We start from the raw sequence: 18,421 nt of genomic DNA, 5'->3' as shown, positions 1-18,421 counted from the left end.
GGCAAATGTCCTACCCATTGTGCTATCTCTTCAGCCTGGGTAAGGGGAGGTGGAAAAGAAAATCAACGGGAAAGAAAGGTGCTTGAGGGCCTGTGTTTAGGGCTTGTTACATTCGTCCAGTCTCAGGGCCAGAGAGGGGGCCCGGGGGTAAAGGTGCTGGCCCGGTCCATAGCCCCGGCACCACACCTGCTTCCCTGAGCACCACCAGGAGCAAATCCTGAGCACAGAGCCGAGAGCAAGCCCCGAGCAGAGCTGGGTGTGACTCCCCAGCCCCAAGAAAGTAAGTAAGGTAAGTCTCTGAGATTGAGAGATGAACAGAGGGACAAGCTAGGAGATAAGGAGACAAGGTAATGTGCGGAGTCCAGAGCTGAGATCGCAGGGAAATGATGGTGGCGGCGGTGGGGGGGTGGTTCCCGGGGGTCCGGGGCTGAAGCCAGCTTCTCTTTGCTAATCTCTGGTTTTAAGATTTTCCTGACCAGGTAAGGTCAATTATTAGAAAAGGTCAAACTCTCGGTGCTTGACGGCAGATGACAACCTCTTCCCTTGTCCAGGGTGATGCTCTCTGCTTACTCTCACCAACTTCTCTCTCTCTCTCTCTCTTTTTTTTCTTGTTGGGTCACACCCGGCAATGCACAGGGGTTCCTCCTGGCTCGTGCACTCAGGAATCACTCCTGGCAGTGCTCGGGGACCAGATGGGATGCTGGGAATCGAACCTGCGTTGGCCACGTGCCAGGCAAACACCCTCCCTGCTGTAGTATTACTCCAGGCCCTCACCGACTTCTCTTTCGGCAAAACGAAACAATGAAACGCAGTAGGGCTGTCTTTTTGTGGGGGAAACTCCAACAACAATAGTGAGTTTTGTGCTGGAATATGGAATGTCATCAAGGTAAAGAGAAAATGAAGTGAAATTTATCAGTTCCGCAGTTGGGGGTGGGGCGGCGGGGGCGGGGGGTATACTGGGGTTTTTGGTGGTGGAATATGGGCACTGGTGAAGGGACAGGTGTTTGAGCATTGTATGACTGAGACATAAGCCTGAGAACTTTGTAACTTTCCACGTGGTGATTCAATTAAAAAAAAACAACTTTTTTTTTTGCTGCACTGGAAGTTTCCATTGAGAGACTTGTTACTGTTTGGTGCCCACTTGAGCAAACTGATGAACAACGGGGTGACAGCGTTACAGTGCTACCAGACGTTAGCACGAGAGTCAAAAATCAGCTGCCTCTGCTCTCCGCTCTGTCTGCATTTAATAGAATCCCGGAATAGACCCCAACGGGCCCATTGCTGTTCCTTCTTTCTGGAAAAAGGGATGGTGTGGGGAGTGGGGAAGGCGGTGACTACCAAACCCTGGAAGAGCGTAATTACAGGGGGCACATAGGTAGGGTGAGGGGGCCCTGCATTCAGTGGGATCAGCGCCTGAGGCTCCAAGCCAGGAGGAGGTGCCTAGCCGAAGTCAGCAGTGGGGGACCGGGGAGGAGGCGGTGTGAGTTTCACTTTCCAAGTCACTTCCGGATGAAGCTTCTCAAAGGTGCTGATCACTCCTTAAATTTCGCAGCCAACCTGACTCCACCCAGGCTAGGCTGCCTGGCGCAGGGGACCTGCAGCCCGGGGGCCAGCTGGGGAAGGCCAGCCGGGTGCAAGGGACAGCTTCCGGCAGGGCCCTGGCCTAGAACTCAAGTCTAGAAGCTTGCAGCAGTTTCTCCCTGGGGGAGGGGCTGGGGGCTAGGGGAGGGGGGCACAGACACCCAAATGCCCACTCTCTTTTTTTGGGGGGGTTCACACATCCGGCGATGCCCAGGGATGACTCCTGTCTCTGCACTCAGGAATGATTCCTGGCGGTGCTCGGGGGACCCTCTGGGATGCTGGGAATCGAACCCCGGTCAGCCGCGTGCAAGGCCAGCACCCTCCCCGCTGTGCTATCGCTCCAGCCCCCGATGGATGTCCACTCTCTATCGCCGCACTAGGTGGTGATGGATCAGCACCTCTGGACTCCGTGATGGGGGTGTAGCAGGGGCCACTGGGACCGGAGAGAGTGCCCAGTGCGTAAGGGGTCTGCCTTGCTTGAGGTCAACTCGGAGGATGGTCTCCAGGATTGAGGCCTGAACACAGGGCCAGGAGTAAGCCCTGAGCTTAGCCAGACGTGCCCTCCCCTGGCTTCCTGAGCTGAAAGGCTCTCCAGTGCCTCCCGTGCTTCTGAGACGAGTACGGTATCTCTCTCAGCCCCCAAGAAGCTGCAGAGAAGGGGAGGAGGGGACGGGATGGGACCAAGATTCATGGAGGGTCTACGCTTGCACCAGCCGCCTTCCTTAAGCATATGTCCAGTCCAGCCCTGCCTCCAAGGAAACGCTTCTCCTCGCACAGGTTGTGTCCGGGGCCAGCACCTCCCTCCCCAGGCAGTGGTCAATGGACAGGTTTCTAGGTCACCCCCTCACCCACCCACCCACACACAGACACAATTATTGGATCAGGATTTGGGGACTTGCGTTAAGTGTCTTCACAGTTGATGAGCACCAACTTTTTTTAGGGGGTGTCACAACCAGTGATGCTCAGTACTGCTGGCTCTTGGGGGGGCCATATGGGAGGCTGGGGGTTGAACCCGGGTTGGCCGCGTGCAAGGCTAATTCCTTACCCACTGTATTGTCGCTCCAGCTCCAACACCCCCCACCAACTCTTAGCGCACTTCAGCAGCTGACAGAAGTTGGAAACACGGTGTGGGAATGCTGCGGAAGGAGGGGAGTAACACGGCTGGGGAGCAGAGTGGAGGGGGCCACGGGAGGCAGAGCAGGAAGGCCACCCTGGCTAGAGGCCCACCCCCTCTCTGAGCCTCCAGCACCGCCCTGCAGGCTGTGGGGGGCTCTTCTAAGGAAGGAAATCTACACCCGCTTCACATCTCCCCAACAAAGCTGCAAGTGCGCCGGCCCTTTGGACAGCATCCCATGCTGCAGATGGCTCTGGAGACATGACCCTTCACCCCTGTCACAGGAACGAGCAGAGGCTCCCAGAGGAGCTGCAGAGATGAGACTGGGATGCAGGGATTGATTTTTTTTATTCATGGGACTGGAGGTTGTTCAAACTGCACCCTGCTGTGCTCGGGGCTGATTCCTGGCTCTGTGCTCGGGGAATCACTCAGTGATAAGGGTCTTCCTCTGCTAAGTGCTCGGTGGAAGCCGGAGGACGGAGACGATCACCTCCAGGCCCCTGGGGTCCTAAGGGGCCTGAGATCAACACGGACCCCAGACATTCCCGTTCCTGCCCCTTAGGACTGGTGGCGAGGGGAGGGCCTTCTGCCTGGGTATTCAGCAGGCCACCCCGTCCTCCCTGATGTCCTCTGTCTACATCCCTCTCCGTCCCCCACTCCCAGCAGGCCCTCGGCTCCTGCGTTTTCCTGGCGGCCCCCTGCACTCGGGGGCCGAGAAGGAGCCTGGGAGAGGCCGTGGGGCTTGGCTCCCCTTCCTTCCTCTCCCTTCCTGCCCCCAACCACGGCTGGGTCCAACTCTTTCCTGGACTCTGGCCCTAACGAACCTCCTCCGTCCCCAGCGGCCCCCCTGCCGACGGACAATACAGCCCCGTGGGCTGTGGGGGGACGGGCACTGGGGGTCCCGGACCCCCCACCCCAACCCACCAGCCCCGCTGCCCTGGCTGATGCCGACATCCCCAGCAGCCTGTGCTGTCTGGCCCCCGTAGACCAACGGCCGGCGTCCCCCACCCCACCCCCCTGAAAGACACTGGGTCCACACATACATTCCCCCTTTAGATCATCCGAACTGGGCAGCTGGAGGCAACGGATTGGCCCAGGGCCCAGACAAACGGGTTCCTCGGAGCCAGCTGCCGGCTGCAGCAAAGCCCCAGGGCTCAATAGATGGAAGGAGAGTCTAGGGGGAGGGAGGGAGAGAGGACGGAAGAGTGAGCGAAGAGGAAAAGGCAGGCGTGTGGGTGGAGAGGATGAGGGCCCCGAGAAAAGGGGAAGGGGGTGAGAGTGAATGGGGGGTGGGGTGGGGAGCACCGGCTCAACGCGAGGGAATGGAGAGTTCAGGCTCGTGGCTTTATCTTGGGCTTGGATGCTTGGGTCAGGGCAGGGGGAAAGGGGAGAGAGCAAGGCTGCGATCGCTGACCTTCCCTGAGCAGAACTCATATCTGGGGGGTGCTGGCCTGAGGCCGGAGCGGGTCCGAGAGGGACCGGGATGCAAAGTGACCGTGTGAGGCTCTCCCCACGCGTCTGAGGCGCGAGTTATGTCTGTAACAGCTGGGAGAAGGGACTTCCGGGTCTCCCGACATCCTACGTCCGTGGCTGACGCTGGGCCTTCTTGGACACGGCCCTTGGTCCAGGCTGGTCCCTCTCTGGTCCTGTCCATCATTGCCCGGCGCTCTCGATGACCCCGTTGGTCTGTGGCTGATGCTGTCGCCGGCCCCTCCTTGCTGGCACCGATCTTCATCCCTCTGACTTCTCAGATGCGTGGTTCTGGGTGGGAACTGAAGCCTTTCCTGGTCGCAGCCTGCCTGGATGCTGGTGTCCGTCAGGTCAAAGATGACGCTTTTGAGGACCGGAGCGAGAGCACAGCGGGGAGGGCATTTGCCTTGCACGCAGCTGACCCAGGTTCTATCCTCAACATCCCATAGGGTCCCCCAGCACCTCCAGGGGTGATTCCTGAGTGCAGAGCCAGGAGGAAACCCTGAGCATCGCCGGGTGTGACACAAAAAGCAAAAACAAACAAGCAAATATAAGAACCCTACTGTAAACAACTTTGGGTTTTCACCCCTCTTTAAATTTTATTATTTAAATTTGTTTTTTTGTTTAGGGGGGCCTCACTTGGCAGTGTTTACAGGCTCACTCCTGGCTCTGCACTCAGGAATAACACGGGCCTTGGAAGACCCTATAGGACACCAGAGATTGAAGCCTGGTAGGCTGCAGGCCTGGCAAGAGCCCTACCCACTATACTATCTCTCTGGCCCCATTTTCATCTTTTTAAGATGCCGCGATTTGTAATATCATTCAGAGTTGTGTCCTAGGCATATTATGTGGCAGCAGCATCCCACCACCAGCGTCCCAGGAAGCCCCCCACCCAGCCCCCACCCCCCAGCCGGCCTCCTTGACAAGCTCATCTCTAAATTTCGTGGCCGTGGTTTGGATTATAAACCACTCTGTAGGGGCTGGAGCAATAGCACAGCGGGGAGGGCGTTTGCCTTCCACACGGCAGACCCGGGTTCGATTCCCAGCATCCCATATGGTCCCCTGAGCACTGCCAGGAGTAATTCCTGAGTGCAGAGTCAGGAGTAACCCCTGTGCATCACCGGTGTGACCCAAGAGCAAAAACAAAACAAAACAACCCACTCTGTAAATCAAGGTGTCTAAATCAAACACTGAAAATGAAATAAGGTGATCAGCTGTATGAGATTAACTAAGCTATTCGGTCAAGCTTCTCTCCTGCCCTTTGACCTCCAAGTCATCGGGTCCCTTTTAGGCAGAGCTCTTGGGCTTGGAGTCGGGTCAGTGGTATAGTGCTTGCCTCGCAAGCATGAGTCTGGGATTTGATCCCCGGTACCCCCAAAAGAGAAAGGTACAAAATTGCCCAAACTCAGCTCTGTAGGACAGCCTAATGGGGAGCAGGGCAGGGAAGGGGAGCTGTGAAAGGGCCCGAGAAAAGAGTGTTGGAATAACGCACAGCACGTGGCGTCTGCTTCAGCAAATGCTTTTACCTCATCCACTGTTTTATGCTCGGGCTGGAGCAATAGCACAGCGGGTAGGGCATTTGCCTTCCACGCAGCCGACCTGGGTTCGATTCCTTCATTCCTCTCGGACACCCCGGCAAGCTACCAAGAGTATCCAACCCACGTGGCAGAGCCTGGCAAGCTCCCCGTGGCATATTCGATATGCCAAAAACAGTCACAACAAGTCTCGCAACGGAGACGTTACTGGTGCCCGCTAGAGCAAATCAATGAACAGTGGGATGACGGTGACAGTGACTGTTTATGCTCAGTTCCAGGCCTTGACGGGGCCTCAGAGAGGGGCAGGGGGCACAGCCCTGTAAACACAACCCCAGGCATCGCCTCTGTGAAGGGGGTGCAGGCTGAGGAACGGAGATCCCGTCCAGGAGAAGAAAATGCACGTTGGTTTTCACAGAGGGTCTAGGAGATGGGGGAGTCCCGGAAATGGCTGGAACTCTGGCCTGTGGGAAGGGCCCCACATAATCCCAGGAAAGAAATCCCGCTTCCGGTGTGAGGGCGGGGCCCTCATGGGGAGGCAACACCTCATCTTGGGAGAGGACAGGAGGGAGTCAGGGCTGCGTGTCAGAACCGGGTGACTTCTCGAGGCCATCTCTTTGTTGAGTCTGTAAAGCTATTTTTCAGTGGGTTGAGGTGCAATGCGGCTCATGGTGGCTTCTCCGCCAGGGAATCCAACACCACACCCATCACATGTGTACCCACCTCCCGCCCCCATGGGCCCCTGACCCCGGCCCTTTAAACCTTGTCCCCCACATAGAAGGACTGCACTCATTTGTGGAATATAAAGTAATACAACGGGAGACTAACACCCAAGGATAGTAGAGATAAGGGCCAGGAAGATGGCTCCATGGCTTGGAAGCCGGCCTCACATGCTGGGGGAAAAGGCAGCTGGGATAGAGAAGGGACCAGCAAGTGAAGGATGGTTGGAGGGCCCACTCAGGATGGGAGATGCAGGCTGAAAGTAGACTATGGACCGAACATGATGGCCACTTAATAGCTGTATTGCAAACACCCAAAAGGAGAGAGAATAAAAGAGAGTGTGCCTGCCACAGAGGCGGGGGCGGGGGCGGGGGTGGGGTGGGGTGGGGGTGGCAGGAGGGATACTGGGATCACTGGTGGTGGAGAATGGGCACTGGTGCAGGGATGGGCACTCGATCATTGTTGAACTGAAATGCAAGACGGAAGTTTGTAAGTCTGCAACTCTCTCACGGTGATTCATTAAAAAACATTTAAAAAATATTCTTGTCCCCCAACCCAATTGTGTGGATATGTTCTCCCATTGTGTAGCCTTTGGCCCTTAGTGTACATATCCCACAACTTCTTGAGCCATTTACCTGGAGTTGGGCATCTGGGTTGCTTCCATATCTTGTCTCCTGTGCATATATCCATGAAAGGATATATGCAGGATGTGTATATATCCTTCTCAATGAATGCCTTTGAGTTCGGGAGACAGATGCCAAGAAACGGTATCCCCAGGCCCTATGGGAGTTCTACTCCTACTTCGGGGATAGATTTCATCTTGCTTCCCATGGAGGCAGAACCTGACGACATTGAATGAGGGTTCTTGAAGACATCTCTTTGGGCCCTAGAAGGAAATTAGTCACTCCTTCTCCCAGTACTTACCATCTCTCGTGAACGAACCTGACCCTTGATTACTCCTAGGTCCGGGAAGCTCACTCCTTACCTTCTTCCGTCCTTTGAGAGCTCCAGATCCTACATCCCAACATGCATCCCTCCGAGTCCCCAACTCCTGGTGGTGCTAACTGATCTCTCCGGGATCTGAAAAAAAAAAAAAAAAAAGGAGTTCCCAAGTCAATAACATTGAGTTCAACCAAGTAGGGGGGGGGGTCCCCTGTCTTATTGGAAAGGCGTTTTCAGATGGGGTGTCATTTTTCCTTTGTTTTTTTTTTGTTTTGTTTTGTTTTTGCCTGTTGACTTTTGTCTTTGCTGGTAGGACTTTAAGATGTGAATATCTGGGATTTGGGCAGTACGGACTTTTTGAGGCTCTGGTATAGTGTGCCTAACTTGGGGGTCTTCTGTTCTGGGGGGCTGCGGAAAGCACTTTCCCATGGTGGGGTGGGAAGGGACGGTCCTCCTGGGAGGTCCGAGTCTCCAGACTGCCAATCCACCTGTCCCCTAGTGCTCTTTGAAAACCCTTCAACTGGATTAAAGATTTGATTAACTCGCTTTTGTTCTCAGTGATTTGACCTTGGGTGAACTGGATTCTTTACGGCCCTTCCATTTTCTCCTCATTGAATTGGGATAATGGGTCTCCTTTCATTCCTGTCTTCAGGGGTGCTGGGCCCAAAGCCTTCCCTCGTGTATCATTAGCATCCACTTCCCTGAATTCGGGGTCATTTCCTGCACGGGGTCTGACTCCCCGGCTAGGTTGGAAGCACCTTTAGAGCAGAGACCTTCCTGCCGAGGGCTGAAGTCCCAGGCTCACAGCGTGGCACGAGGAGGTCACCTGGGACCCCAGGCCTGGGCGTGGGATCTGCTTTCCCGTTTCCCAGGGCTACTGAGGAGTTCCGGCTTGTATTTAGAAGAGGTGGGTGGGAGGTGACTCAAAGGGCAGAAGCACTGGCTTTGTGGAGCCCTGGGTTTGATCCCCTGCAGGGCAAAGTCCTGGGGGAGGGGCCAGCATCTCTGGGCGGGAGGAGAGGAGAGCAGGAAGGGGAGGCAAAGGGGAAGGAAGGAAAGGAGGGAGGAAGGAAGGGAGGGAGGAAGGAAGGAAGGAAGGAAGGAAGGAAGGAAGGAAGGAAGGAAGGAAGGAAGGAAGGAAGGAAGGAGGGAAGGGGGAAGGAAGGGAGGGAGGAAGGAAGGAAGGAAGGAAGGAAGGAAGGAAGGAAGGAAGGAAGGAAGGAAGGAAGGAAGGAGGGAAGGGGGAAGGAAGGGAGGAAGGAAGGAAGGAAGGGAGGAAGAGAGGGAGGGAAGGAGGGAAGGAGGGAGGGAGGGAAGGAAGGAAGGAAGGGAGGGAAGGAGGAAGGAGGGAGAGAATGGGAAATGCTTAAGACGTTCTCATAGATGCCTCATTTTAGCGACTCCTTTGTTCAGGGACGGGGCAGGAGTCTCTCTGGCAGAAGTTGAAAATTCAGAGGTTCCTTCGGTTTCCTCCATGTCCTTTACTTAAACCGCATGTTAAGGAGTGGGGGGCGATCCTGGCACCTCCTCCGCACCCCCCCCCAGACGAAGGAAACTCCTGCATTCTCGAGAAGGAGGTGGGTGGGTGGGTGTAAGGTGTGAGGGTAAGGGGCGACTTTCCCCGAGCTCTGGCCTCCAAACCACCCTGCCAGGCCGCGGGGCCGGGGCCTGCGCGCACACGCTGCTTTCCCGGACCGAGGGGCTGGGGGCAGGCACGGCCGGGCCCAGGTAAAGCCGGGAATGCGGGCGGGGAGGGGCGGGATGCTGGTGTGGGGGAAGCCGCGGGGGGGGCGAGTGGGGGTGGGGGGAGGTTGGTGGGGGGGGATGGCGCCGGGCAGACAGACCCGGCACACCTTCCGGGCGGGACAAGGGAACGCTGTGAGGCCGGGCTGCGGTGGGGCCCCCGCAGGACCACCCTGGGAAGCGGCTCCGGGGCCCATCCATCACGGTCAGTCGGCGGCGCCCCCCCCCCCCACCCCGGTCCGTGGCCCGAGCCCAGACAGGCGCGGGGCTATCGGGACCCTGGTGCGCCCCCCAGGGCCGCGCGGGGGGAGCGGGGCTGGGCACGGGGGCGCGCAGGGACCCGCCGCCCCAGCCCCCCAAGGGCCCGCGAGGGTAGGGCACCCCCAGCACACGCGTGCACACACACACACACACGCACACATGCACACACACGAGGCCCTGCGAGGGTAGGGGCAGCCCCCAGAGCGCGCGCACACACACACACACACACGGCCCCGCGAGGGTAGGAGCACCCCCAGCACACGCGCACACACACACACACACACACACACGGCCCCGCGAGGGTAGGAGCAACCCCAGCACACGCGCACACACACACACGCACACACGCACACACACACAAGGCCCCGGGAGGGTAGGGGCACCCCCAACACACGCGTGCGCGCACACACACACACACAAGGCCCTGCGAGGGTAGGGGCAGCCCCCAGCGCGCGTGCGCGCATGCGCGCACACGCACGCGCGCACACGCACGCGCGCGCACACACACACACAGTAAGGAGGAGGCCAGGCGAGTGCTCCAGGGCCTATCCCAACTCCCCAAGTCATCAGGAGGGCAGAGGCTCCTCCCCAACACAGACACAGGGGCACTGCACACACACACACACACACACACACACACACACACACACATACCTTGTACCCCCTAAACACACACACACTGCAAGGAGGCCAGGCGGGTGCTCCGGGGCCCGCTCCAGCTCCCCGATCAACGTGAGGATGGGGACACCCCCCCCAACACACACACATACACAGAGGCACCACCCCCAACACACACACACACACACACACACACACACACACACACACACACTGTAAGGAGGAGGCCAGATGGGTGTTCCAGGGCCTGCCTCAGCTCTCCAAATCACTGTGAGGGCAGAGGCACCCTCCCCGACACACACACACCCCTCTGCCCCCTAAACACACACCCCTTGTACCCCCTAAATACACACGTATACTCATACCTCTTGTACAACCCCAACACACCCTTCCCCTTTGTACCCCCCCAAACGCGCGCGCACCTACACACCACACACACACACACACACACACACACACACACACACACACACACACACACACGGTGCTTCTCTCCCCGATTTGGAGGCAGCCCAGTGCGTCTGGCAGGGGTTTTCACGGCCCCTTTCATGCCCTTGTGGGAGGAAAACAAGGAAAGAAAGAAAATGCTCGAGTTTCAGTTCCCCTCGGCGGCCCCGCGGCGGCCCCGCGGTTGCGCAAGGACGTGTCATTGTGCGGCTGTCACTGCCCGGGTCCTCCGGGGGCCCGCACGTGGCCGGGCCGCACCTCGCGCCGGGATCAGCAGCTCCCCTTCCCTTCCCTTCCCTGCAGGCCTGGGCGCCGCCGGCCTCCACCCCGGGCAGCCCCGAGACGCCTGTGCGTCCGGGAGGGCGCGACCCCCCCTAGCAGGACCCCGGCCCGGGGTCTGACCCATCGGAGCCGTGCGGCCTGGGCTTGCTCCCGCGGCCTCTCTGGTCCGTGAGGCTGCCCCCTGCAAAACTTGCAGCGAGGCTCCAGGGCGGGCTCTGGGGTCCATGCATCCCCGGTGGTCCCTGCGTGGGTGGAGCTTAGCAGGCTAAAGCCCCATCCGGGGTGACCGGACCGGGTTGGGGTTGGGATTTTTTTTTCTTTTCTTTTCTCGGTTTTGGTTTTTCTATTTCACTTTCTGTTCGCTTAGCGAAGGGAACTCGAGCACGCGTTCAGACACTCACTTCCTCTTCCCCGGGCCCCCTCGCTCGGCTCCGGAGGAAGAGGAGGGGAGGGGGGGGATGGTGGTGGAAGAATGTGGGGCTGCCTGGGGGAGGGGGCTTCAGGGGAGGACAGCTTCTGGGTGGGAGGGAGGAGGTGCGGGGCGCGGGCGGAGGGGGCGGGGGGTCGAGGGAACAGCCGGGCTCCAGGCACTGCAATTGATCAGCTCTAAAAATCCGTCTAATCCTTCCCCGGAGCCCCCAAGGTAAGAGATTGTGAATGGGCGCATTCCTTACGGGAAGTACCGTATTTCCTGCAAGAAGCCCGGGGAGGGGCAGACCGGAGTTGGTGTCTCCTGTCATCATCGGAACTCGGCTTGGCCAGTGACCGCCTCTCGAGCCTTCGCTGCCCCCCGAGGGAGGGCTACTGCGAAGCCCCCGAGGGGCTCCGAGACAGTGGGCGGGAGGCGAGGAAGGGGGTCCGGCTGCTGCCTGGGGGAACGGAACGTGGGGCTGGCGCCATGTTGGCTCCCCCGTGGCTGGGGGGCAGGGGGCGGTAGCATCTATACGAGCATATACGGTGACCGGCATTCCAGCGCCCGGCTGCCAGCCAATCAGGAGTTGGGGCCTTTCTGCAGGATATCTTCCCCCTCCCCAGACCCCCCCTCCCTTCAGCCCCGTTCAAAGTTTTGGGTCCTCCTTGGAGCCGCAAATTAGCTGCAGTTGTCGGCCCCTCCCCCAGTTTCCCACCCGCCTTGCCCACGTGGTGTTGGTGTTGGTGATGGGGGGGCACAGAGATCTGTGGTCCCCCCCATCCTGGAGGTGGGGAAACCTCTTAGAAACGCAGCACCCCAGGTGTTGGGGGTGTCGATGCGGGGGAGGGGGGAGAGCGACCCCGATGGAGATGGGGGGACGGTTTCAGGGGTGGGGGTGGTTAGAGAGGGAGGGAAAGAAGGGGGTTTTGTAAGAGCAGCAGGGCTAGATGCCCCCGTGGGTCACTCCAGGACGACCCCCCCCCCCCCCAGCACCACCGCAGGGGCAGGGATGTGGGGGAGGGAAAAGGCAGCAGCAGTTTCCCCCAGAGACTTTGTAAGGCAGCTGCCAGCCTTATGGCTGGGGAACTTGGTCCCCACTGGTCCGGTCCAGCACCGCCAGAGGTGGTCAGCCTGTGAGTGCCCTCCTGCCCTTGAAATCTACACCGTGGACTTTCCTGGGTTCCCCCTCCCCACCCCCCATGCTGAGTTTGAACCCTGTGGGGGGGAGTCTCTCTGTGGGGACTCTTGGCTCTCCTCTGCTCAAATCCAGGCAAGGGTCTCCGCTCCCTTCTTTATAACTTGAGTGGGTCCCCACTTCCGGTGGCCCCCTCTCTCCTCACTCCTGGGTTCTCCTTTTGTTCCAGGCTGGACAGGCCTACAAGGCGGGGCCCGCCAGAGACTGGAAGTCCCAGCAGAGGACATTGACCTCCCTGGCATCCGTCTTGTCTTTCCCCCTGTAACACGCTGGAGTCTCCTGGTGTATCCGTTCAAGATGCAGAAAGTGCAAGGGGGAGGCACCGTCAATTAGCTTCCAGCTCGGGCTCCTACCGAATGTGCACAGAGCTTCTAACCCCAGGCAGGGGTCTGGGCGCAGCCTCCGTGAAGCTTCCTCTCCCGACTTAAATAAATAAATGCTGCAATAAATAAATAATAAAAAATAAACCCTGCTGCAGTCTTGCTTCGGGGCTTCTTGGAACGGCAGCTGAACGAGCGGCTCTAAGAGAGGGTCTCAGAGCTGTCTACCCCTGTCCCCTCCTCCCCTCCATCCTGATGGATGGGGCTGTACTGTCCCGGGCAATCAATCATCTGCCCTGCACAGCATCTGGGCCACACAAACACTCGAGGTCATTTTTTCCAGTTCCAAGCTTCCTCTTTGGCCGATCGGACCCAGGACGGAAATTGACTCTTGATCCACAGCAGGCCCGGGTGCTGACCCCATTTTCACACGAAGTAACTCCAGGCCTTTTGAGAGTAAGCAGGGTCACCGGCTGGTTCTTAGACGCCCCGTTCCTTGTTTGTCCCCGAGATGTTGTCAAACTTTTCCTTGGAGAAGACTTGCCAGAGGGATTAGCACAGGAGTTAGGGCATCTGCCTTGCGTCCTGCCGACCTCAGGTCCATCCATGGCACTGCGTAGGGTTCCCTGAGCATGGCCAGGCGTCACTCTGGAGCCCAGAGCCCAGAAGAGCTTCTGAGCACCGGAAGGTGTGGCCCAAAAACCTCCTTTTAAAATAAATGGGGGCTTTAAGACTCTGGAGTCTGGGAGGGCCTGCCATAGAGCAGAGGGTTTTAAAGAACAGCCACAGGAAGTGCAGCTGTCAAGATTCAAATAAAATCATCAGTGTGCTTTCATCGGGGTCTGGGTCTGAATTGTCCAGGAAGAGTCTGACTTTCAACACGAGACCATAAAATTGACACGTGGCTGTTCAGTGTATGGAGTTGATTTTTCGAAAATGATTAGGAAATTGATGACTGCTTTGACAACAAGTCAAAGAGAGAGTAGCACTGTAGCACTGTCATCCCGTTGTTCATTGATTTGCTCGAGTGGGCACCAGTAACATCTCCATGGTGAGCCTTGTTGTTACTGTTTTTTTGGCGTATCAAATACGCCACAGGGAGCTTGCCAGGCTCTGCCGTGCAGGCAGAATACTCTCAGTAGCTTGCTGGGCTCTCCGAGAGGGACGGAGGGATCGAACCCAGGTCGGCCGCTGTGCTGTTGCTCCAGCCTTGTGCAGAGAATATACGCCTATAATGAGATCTGGAGATGCAGCAGGAAGATGCTCTGGGTTCAACCACTTGTTGCTATAGGAGAGAAGCATTTCTGTCTCTTTGGACAGAAACTAAAGATCCCACCTAGGGCAGAGGTTGGTGACTTGGATATTTCAGTTCTGAGTCTTATGATAGGATGTAACTAAGTGCATTCACTTTTCTGCACTTCAGTTTCTCTCCCTCCCCTCTTTAATGGGGAAACTTGGACACTGGGAGGGGTCAGCCTTGGAGATTAAGGTCAGGACCTCACTCTTGCCTTGGGAGCTTTGTAAGCCACTGAGTTACCTACCAGGTCTTCTTTCACACAGAGATCCTGAGCCTTGGGACCAGCAGAATCTGAAAGCGTATGTGGCATCACTGGGATTTTACTCAAATCCTTATACTCTCCGTGATGTGGGAGCCATCTTACAGAGCTTGGCTCTTATTGTCTAGTCAAGCAGAGGCTGCTTGGGATTCCTGTGATCTTTTTTTTTTTTTGCTTTTTGGGTCACACCCAGCGATGCTTAGGGGTTACTCCTGGCTTTGCACTCAGGAATTACTCCTGGCAGTGCTCGGGGGACCATATGGGATGCCGGGGATCGAACCCGGGTCGGCCGCGTGCAAGGCAAACACCCTACCCGCTGTGCTATCGCTCCAGCCCCGATTCCTGTGATCTTATCATTTCACCATTTGTCTCACTAGCCAACGGCCATGTCTGATCAGCATTCTACTACTGTCCCTATGGGGGTCCAAGCATGCATACTATACCACCCCCTCCCAGCAGAGGTATAAGTATTGTAACTTCAGTGAATAAACTCTCTCTTTCTCTCCTCCTCCTTCTGGCTCTGCGTCTGTTCATTCGGCTGCGTCCTCTCCTTAGCCCCACGAAGGGTCCTCCCTGCGGGACAGGACGGGACCCCACATAAAATCAGCGATCCATCCTTCAGAGTCATCGATCCATCCTTCAAAAGCCTCACTTTCTCTTTTCTTTTGGGGCAAGGGCATGGTGTCACATCAGGTGGGGCTCAGGGGCTATCCTTGCCTCTAGGAATGAGCCTTGGCAGTGCTCAGTGGGCCGTTCAGTGCCTGGGTCCAAACTGGGATCAGCTGTCTGCAAGCCCTGTCCTAACTCTCTGGCCCAATTTCTCATTTTTAATGGAGGTCGAAATAAATGCCTTGAATAGGAATGCCAGTTTGTTTTCTTTGATTATTCTTGTTGTCTCGAGGAAAGTCACTTCAGCTAAGATAGGCCTGGTCTAGGGAACCCCATGTTGTGCTAGGGATTGAACCCCAGTCTTGTGGGCCAGTTATTGGCTTTCGTCGTCTGGCTGTTTTTCGTTTATTTTTCAAAACGGAGACACTGATTGAGAGTTTTTCTACATTGATGAATGGCATGGTTCTTTAAGGTCAGGAAACATCATAAATACCAAGCAGAATGAATCTGGACATCGTTAGAGGAGAACTCTCAAACATCAAAGACAAAAAGAAGGTTGTCTTAGCTATAGGGAAAGGACTGGTTATTTACAAGGAGGGCTTTGTAGTAGCATCAAAGGAAGCTAAGAAAACTTCTAGGAATGTGCTGAGAAAAAGATGCCCTTTATCTATCTATCAATCAAGTCAATCTTTCAATAATGGGGATAAAATGGAGATATTTTAGGACTGGAGAGATAATACACTTACCTTGCACATGACTGGCCCGGGTTTGATCCCAAGCATCCCATATGGTCCCTTGAGCACTGTCAGGAGTAATTCCTGTGTGCATAGACAGAAAGAATCTCTCAGCATTGCCTTTTGGCCCAAAAAGCAAACCAAAGGGGAAAAAAAGAAAATATTTTCAACAAAAAAGAGCAGGGTAGATTTACCGTTTACTGAGAGTTATTAAAGGAAGTCAGTAAGCTCTATTTCATGAAAAAGGAAGATTTTGGGGGGCAGAGAATGGACATTGCCTTGCATGCAGTTGACCTGGTTTGATCTCTGGCATCCCATATGGTCCCTTGTATCCCATCTGATGCATAGCATCCCAGATGATCACTCACCAGGAGTGATCCCTGAGTGCAGAGTCAGGAGTAAGCCCTGAGTACTATTGGATGTGGCTGAAAAACAAGGAAAAAAGAATGATTCTAGGATTAAGAAATTAGACATAAGGAGTAATAGTAACTGGAGAAAGAATAAGCATGCAGGAAAATCTAAACACTGAATAGGGAACCAGAGCGATAGTACAGTGGGTAGGGCATTTGCCTTGCATGCGGCCTACCCAGGTTCAATCCCCGGCATCCCATATAATCTCCCAAGCACTGCCAGGAGTAATTTCTGAGTGCAGAGCCAAGAGTAAACCCTGAGGAGTGCTAGATGTGACCCAAAAAGCAAAAAAAGAAACCCCCCACAGAATAAAGTAATAATAATAATAATAATAATAATAATGATAATGAGTAATTTGTGGTATTTAAAAAACAGCTAAGATAGGCCAAAAATAAACAAAAAGGGAAACTATTATTGTTAGAGAAATATATAGTTAGAACTAAAGCAGGCTTTATTGGTCTTTTATTGGTCAGGAGACGAGAAAACATTGATTTTTTAATTAAAAAAAACAGCCACCTAAAGGATAAAAATGGAATCGTGTAACTTCAAAACACTGAAAAAATGAACAAAAGAATAATAGAGGAAGAGAAAGAACCATATGGCAGAAATAAATACAAGCAAACCAGCCGCCAGTTGCTGTTCACAGAAACGGGCAGAATGATCCCATTAAAACGAATACATGAAGAATACCGTATTCTTCTGAAAATAGACAGCTATGGTTAGGATAGATTTAAAAATCAAATTTATGCTGTTGTTTAGAGACATACCTTTAAACTTTGTTGTTGGGCTGGGATGAGTGCTTTGTACGCAAGACAATCCAGGTTTGTTCTCCAGCACCATATGATCACCCCAAAAACATTGCCAGGAGTTTGGGGGAGGGTGGCCAGAAACCACTGCTCTACAGAAAAAAAAATACCAGAGCACAGTTCAAATTCAAAGGCACTAAAAGGGTGAAAGCAAAATTCGGAGAAAAGATAGATTTTGCAAGGAGTCACAAAGGAGGAAACTGTACAGTCCTATGAATATCAAAATAATATACTCTGGGAGAAAAAGCTTCACTTGACAAGAAGCCATTAGATAATGACTGAAAAGTCCAATTCACAATAAACCTAAAACAGTCTTAAACTTAAATGTATGTAACTGGTAGGATCACTTTACAATATATAACACAAAACTAGGAGACACACAAATTGGCAAATATAAATCACAATGGGTATCTTTTAATATTCTTTCTCAATGTTTGATAGATCAAGCAACAGAAAAATAAAAGAATTTCGAAGCCATGGGCAATATAATGTCTACATTTGATTAAATCCATTGTTATGGAATTCTACACTTAAGAAATGGAAGAGATAGTTATTCAAGCATATTTGGGACATTGAAGAAAATTGTTCATATGCTATGCCATAGCCAGTTTTTAAGAAGTTTTAGAGAATCACTCTTATAATTTACATAATGATAACAAAGAAATTAAGAAATCAAGAACAAAAAATAATTTAAAAAATACTATGCTGAGGAATTTAATGATACAGTTTTAGATAACTCTAGGGACCAATAAATCGTAGTGGAAATAAGAGGTTTTCTAAAAAGGAAATTAGATGCGTATTAAAATGTAGGGGACCAAATTAAAACAGTGATTAGAAACAGTTGGAGATGATTAAAGGAAATCATATAGCTAATAGGCTTATCTATTTGAAAAGAAGAAAGTCCAAGTAGTAGTCAGGTAAACACCCAAACTAATAAATTAAAACATTTTATTTTAACCAGTCATCTGTTTTTGGGCACTTTGGTTTTTTCCACATTGTGGCTATTGTAAACAGTGCTGCAATGAACATAGAAATGCAGATGTCATTTCTACTATACCTTTTTGCCTCTCTGAGATATATTCCCAGGGGTGGTATTGCTGGGTCACAAATGGAAGCCCAATTTCTAATTTTTTGAGAATCGTCCGTATTGTTTTCCAAAAGGGCTGAACCAGTCGGCATTCCCACCAGCAGTGAAGGAGAGTCCCTTTTTCCCCACATCAACTTTGGTACATCTACACAATGGAATACTATGCAAGTGTCAGAAAAGATGAAATCATGAAATTTGCATATAAGTAGATCAACATGGAAAGTATCTTGTTGAGTGAAATGAGTCAGAAAGAAAGAGACAGACATAGAAAGATTGCACTCATATGTAGAATATAAAGTAGGAGAGAGGTACGAGCTTGCAATGATGTAATTTCTGGCAGACATTTCTCTGGACTTAGTTGCTAAAACACTAAAATACAGAAATCTAAAACTGTGCGGCTGCTATTGCGGCCGCTCGACCTCATATCTCTTCATTTTCAGCAATGGAAAACAAATTATCATCTGGGGCTGGAGAGATAGCACAGCGGGTAGGGCGTTTGCCTTGCACGCGGCCGACCCGGGTTCAAGTCCCAGCATCCCATATGGTCCCCTGAGAGCGGCCAAGGGTGGTTCCTGAGTGCA

Source organism: Sorex araneus, chromosome 6 (assembly GCF_027595985.1).
Source record: "Sorex araneus isolate mSorAra2 chromosome 6, mSorAra2.pri, whole genome shotgun sequence".
NCBI classification, from domain to species: Eukaryota; Metazoa; Chordata; class Mammalia; order Eulipotyphla; family Soricidae; genus Sorex; species Sorex araneus.
This window is presented reverse-complemented; position numbering follows the sequence as displayed.